Source organism: Carassius gibelio, chromosome B19, assembly GCF_023724105.1.
Source record: "Carassius gibelio isolate Cgi1373 ecotype wild population from Czech Republic chromosome B19, carGib1.2-hapl.c, whole genome shotgun sequence".
In the NCBI taxonomy this organism is placed as follows: domain Eukaryota; kingdom Metazoa; phylum Chordata; class Actinopteri; order Cypriniformes; family Cyprinidae; genus Carassius; species Carassius gibelio.
The window spans coordinates 8719193-8725192 of record NC_068414.1 but is presented as its reverse complement, the minus strand read 5'-3'; positions in this window follow the sequence as shown (position 1 = coordinate 8725192).

The window sequence follows — 6000 nt, the reverse complement described above, 5'->3', positions numbered from 1 at the left end:
TGAAAATTAGCTGCTCAAGTGTCTTCATTTAAGAATGCATTCTCTCTGCTCAACCTTTGCTCAGGTTAACACTTCTGGCACGGGTGCAATGATTAGTTTATAGAATCATCTTTGTGATGATTCATGCAATTCCATTTATAAATATTTGCACTTTGTTCTCATAAATCACATCAATCCTTGTAATGTGATTTTAACATGATAAATTAATTATGAGTTTTTAATGTACTGCCCTCAAGGTATGAGGTGCAAACAATTCTTGTTTTTTATTGATAACATGAAAAGAGCAAGAGCTGTGCTTCCTAATATCAGCACATTTGCAAATGCTGTTCAAAAAGCAATAATTTAATATTAAATGTGATTTAAAAAAAAACAAGGATTCACTGAACCATCCACTTCGAACGAATCAGCATTTTTGAGGAGGTTCCTTGCTAAAGAACATGGAAAAACACTTTTATCCACAGCAACTTACATTGCATTCAAGCTAACAATCTTTCCTAAGATGTGTTCCCTGGGATTCAATCCCCAAACCTTGCACTTGCTAATGCAGTGCTTTACCACTTGAGCTACTGGAACACTCTTATTTATCTATTGGCTGTCAGGCAATGTCATGCTACTGCAGGTGCATCTCAATTAAATAGCTTGTTGTGGAAAAGTTCATTTATTTCAGTAATTCATCTCAAATTGTGAAACTCATATATTAAATAAATTCAATGCACACAGACGGAAGTAGATTAAGTCTTTTGTTCTTTTAATTGTGATGATTTAGGCTCACTTTTAACAAAAACCCACCAATTCACAATCTCAACAAATTAGAATACTTAAGAACAATAATAATAAAAAAAAACATTTAGTGAATTGTTGGCCTTCTAAAAAAAGTATGTTAATTTACTGTACATGTTCCAATACTTGGTAGGGGTTTCCTTTTTCTTTAATTACAGCCTCAATTTGGCGTGGCATGGAGGTGATCAGATCAGGTGGTCTGGAAGCCCAGGTTTCTTTGACAGTGGCCTTAAGCTCATCTGCAGTGTTGTCCTCTAAGGGGTTCAGGTCTTGAGAGTTTGCTGGCCAGTCAAGCACACCAACACCATGGTCATTTAACCAACTTTTGGTGCTTTTGGCAGTGTGGGCAGGTGCCAAATCCTGCTGGAAAATGAAATCAGCATCTTCAAAAAGCTGGTCAGCAGAAGGGTAATTTATTGGTTAACGGGTGCAGTGACTTTGGTTTAAAAAAAAAAAAAGATGAAACAACACCAGCAGATGACATTGCACCCCAAATCACTGTGGAACTTAACACTGGACGGCTATGAGCATCTCCACCCTTCCCCCAGACTCTAGGACCTTGGTTTCCAAATTAAATACAAAACTTGCTCTCATCTGAAAAGAGGACTTTGGACCACTGGGCAACAGTCCAGTTCTTCTTCTCCTTAGCCCAGGTAAGAAACCTCTGATGTTTTCTGTGGTTCAGCAAATTTATGTTTGTGTGTTGTGGCTATGGATGCTGTGACCCCAGCCTCAGTCCATTCCTTGTGAAGTTCACTCAAATTTTTGAGTCAGTTTTTCTTGACAATCCTCATAAGGCTGCGGTTCTCTCAGTTAGTTGGGCACCATTTTTCTTCCTCACTTTTTCTTTCCACTCAACCTTCCGTTAACATGCTTGGATACAATACTTTGTGAACAGCCAGCTTCATTGGCAATGAGTGTTTGTGGCTTATCCTCCTTGTGAAGAGTGTCAATGATTGTCTTCTGGACAACTGTCAGATCAGCAGACTTCCCCAATATTGTGTAGCATAGTGAACCAAACTGAGAGACCAATTTGAAGGCTCAGGAAATCTTTGAAGGTGTTTCACAAGATTTGAAATTTGACTTTCACAATTTGAGTTGAATTGCTGAAATAAAGATGATTAAATTGCACATCCATATATTTATTCTGTCTTTAACCCTTTGCAACCTCCAGTCCTTTACTGCATAAAGTACTGGAGACTGCAAAAATATGACGAAATATGAGGAAGTGGCCTACAAATTTTGACAGCACCCACATTAACTCTCTATCAGCATGGCCATTCTGTCACGGTTGGTAAACCGTGATCTCTGGGTTTTGCACTTTGTGGGTAAAGTCTGTGTGTTACATGTCAGCACTGATTAGTTTGTGGGCGTCTCCGTTAATTGTCATCAGCCACAACTGTCACTCATTACTCATCCCTATATAATGGCTTGTCTAACATCTTGTGTTTGTGAGAGCGTTGTTTCCTGTTTGTAACCCGTGCCTTACTTTCTTATGTGTTTCTGCGTTGGATGTCCATGTCTTCCCCCGGAACCCCGTCCACTCTTCGCAACCACCATCAAGCAACACTACTTACCTTTGGCTCGCTTCCCCGCAGTTCCTGTGCCACCCTCTCCTACTGCCAGCTCACCTCCGCCTTCTAGATTCATCACTTCCCTCCACCATCTTGGACAGTACCTTCAGCCCAGCGTTATTTGTGTTCCAGTTTTGTATTGTCTGCCTTCTCTCATTAAACATTGTTAAACTCGCAAAGTGGACTTTGGACCACTGGGCAACAGTCCAGTTCTTCTTCTCCTTAGCCCAGGTAAGAAACCTCTGATGTTTTCTGTGGTTCAGCAAATTTATGTTTGTGTGTTGTGGCTATGGATGCTGTGACCCCAGCCTCAGTCCATTCCTTGTGAAGTTCACTCAAATTCTTGAGTCAGTTTTTCTTGACAATCCTCATAAGGCTGCGGTTCTCTCAGTTAGTTGGGCACCATTTTTCTTCCTCACTTTTTCTTTCCACTCAACCTTCCGTTAACATGCTTGGATACAATACTTTGTGAACAGCCAGCTTCATTGGCAATGAGTGTTTGTGGCTTATCCTCCTTGTGAAGAGTGTCAATGATTGTCTTCTGGACAACTGTCAGATCAGCAGACTTCCCCAATATTGTGTAGCATAGTGAACCAAACTGAGAGACCAATTTGAAGGCTCAGGAAATCTTTGAAGGTGTTTCACAAGATTTGAAATTTGACTTTCACAATTTGAGTTGAATTCCTGAAATAAAGATGATTAAATTGGACATCCATATATTTATTCTGTCTTTAACCCTTTGCAACCTCCAGTCCTTTACTGCATAAAGTACTGGAGACTGCAAAAATATGACGAAATATGAGGAAGTGGCCTACAAATTTTGACAGCACCCACATTAACTCTCTATCAGCATGGCCATACTGTCACGGTTGGTAAACCGTGATCTCTGGGTTTTGCACTTTGTGGGTAAAGTCTGTGTGTTACATGTCAGCACTGATTAGTTTGTGGGCGTCTCCGTTAATTGTCATCAGCCACAACTGTCACTCATTACTCATCCCTATATAATGGCTTGTCTAACATCTTGTGTTTGTGAGAGCGTTGTTTCCTGTTTGTAACCCGTGCCTTACTTTCTTACTTGTTTCTGCGTTGGATGTCCATGTCTTCCCCCGGAACCCCGTCCACTCTTCGCAACCACCATCAAGCAACACTACTTACCTTTGGCTCGCTTCCCCGCAGTTCCTGTGCCACCCTCTCCTACTGCCAGCTCACCTCCGCCTTCCAGATTCATCACTTCCCTCCACCATCTTGGACAGTACCTTCAGCCCAGCGTTATTTGTGTTCCAGTTTTGTATTGTCTGCCTTCTCTCATTAAACATTGTTAAACTCGCACTTGCTTCCAGCCCCTCCTTCACTCAGTCGTCACAGAACGCTCTCACCAGCGAACACCATTTCACTATCGAATTTCATTTATTCACCACAGCGTCAACCGCATGGATCAGCAGCAGGAGAGCTCCATGAACACTGGACGCGCAATCCAAGCGCTTGTGACACAGGTGTCCGAGCTCACCCACCTCTACCACTGCGCCCACCGCACAGCCTGCGCCGCCCGTCCCCCGGAGACCTCCCAGGACCACTTCAAGCCAGAGCCGCGACTTCTGGCCCCAGAGAAGTTACTCCAGTGAGCCAAACTTTTTTCAAGACTTTCCTTAACAAATGTTCCATGCATTTTGCATTACAGCCCTGCACCTTCGCGACCGAGGACATGGTGTGGGAAAATCAACATCCGTGTTGCGCCTCGTTCCACGCCCGATGAGATGAAATGGGTCTTCGATCGAGCTGCGGCCGGCAGGGAAGCCACCCACTAGCTCTCAGACCTGAAACAAGGGAAATCATCAGTGGCGGACTATTCCATCCAGTTCCGCACCCTGGCGGCCGCATGCCAGTGGAACGAGGCGGCGCAATGGGATGTTCAGAAAGAGATCTACCTCCTCGAGCTGCCCCCAACGCTCAATGGTCTAATCGACCTGGCCCTTCGGGTAGATGCTCAGATTAACCGCCTGAGTAGACAAGTCAGTCCTACACGTCATCCCATCTCTCCGGAAAGGGGCCACTCGAGTCAAGAGAACATGGTCGGTCCCGTCGACGATCACAAACCCATGCAGGTGGGTAGAGCTTGGCTTTCCTGGAGGGAGAGAGAGGTCCCAAGGACTATGCTTGTATTGCGGTGGCTCTGAGCATTCCATCCATTCCTGCCCAGTAAAAAGAGCCAGCCTGGTAGTAAGTTTGAGGCTACTATTGGGCGGGATCTCCGCTGGGAAGTCCTCAACCACATCATTGACTCTCCTTCCGATGAAACTGTGGTGGGAGAATCACACTCACGACTGTCACGCCCTTCTGGACTCTGGGGCCGAAGGTCATTTCATGGGCTCTCTCCTTGCACGTCACCTGAACTTTCCAGTCCTTCCTGTGTCTCATCCCATCCATGTCACTGCACTCAGTGGCCAGGAACTGCCACACATCACCCACTACACTGAACCCATCACTCTGCTCACCTCAGGCAACCACATTGAAACCATATCCTTTTACCTCATGGACTCCCCTGTAGCTCCCATTGTTTTAGGTCACCCCTGGTTTAACATAATCCATGAGTGTATTGGGGTTCCAACACTGTCACATTGTGGAGTGAAAGTTGTCATGAGTCTTGTCTGGTTTCTACTTGTCCTGTTGTGCCTGTTTCTGTCTTTCTGTCTATCAAACGTGCCCGCAGAGTACTTGGACCTAAAGGAGGTGTTCAGTAAATCCTGTGCTACTTCTCTTCCTCTGCATCGTCCCTACGACTGTGCGATAGATTTAGTGCCAGGTAAGTCTCCGCCTAAAGGCAATCTTTACTCTCTTTCTATTGCTGAGAGGGAGGCCATGGAGAAATAAATTTCTGATTCCTTGGCATCGAGGTTCATCCGCCCTTCCTCTTCTCCAGCGGGGGCGGGATTCTTTTTTGTGGGTAAGAAGGATGGTTCTTTGCGACCTTGTATTGACTACAGAGAGCTGAACAACATCACGATAAAAAACACCTAACCGTTACCGCTGATTTCTTCAGCTTTCGAGAGATTACAGGGAGCATCCGTATTCACAAAATTGGATTTACGTAACGCTTATCACTTTGGTCCGCATCAGGAAGAGGGATGAATGGAAAACCGCCTTTAACACCCCTAGAGGGCACTTTGAATACTTGGTGATGCCGTTCGGGCTCTCCAACTCGCCAGGGGTTTACCAAACACTCGTTAATGATGTGTTAAGAGACATTGTGAGGGACCAAGCAGTCAAGGGCAAAGAACACAGGATTTCCAAACAAAAAAGAATTTATTAAATGCCAAACAAAGTTACAAATTAAATAACTTGGAAAACTGAATGAAAATAAAGTCAGGTCTGGGCCCATAAAAAAAATGTAAACTAAAGAGAATCAAAACTGAACAATAATCAAACAAACAAACAAGACAAGGAAAAACATGGCCTTCCCAATGCCACACATCGGGAAACTTATATACACAAAGGACTAGTCCATTAAACACACCAAGAACAAACACCAATTAAGTCCAATTAGAATAAATACTATAATTCATTCACAAAAAATAAAGACATGGGTCATAAACAAATTAATTATAAACACAAACAATTAAAACAAAAACAAACAAATAAAACAAACAAA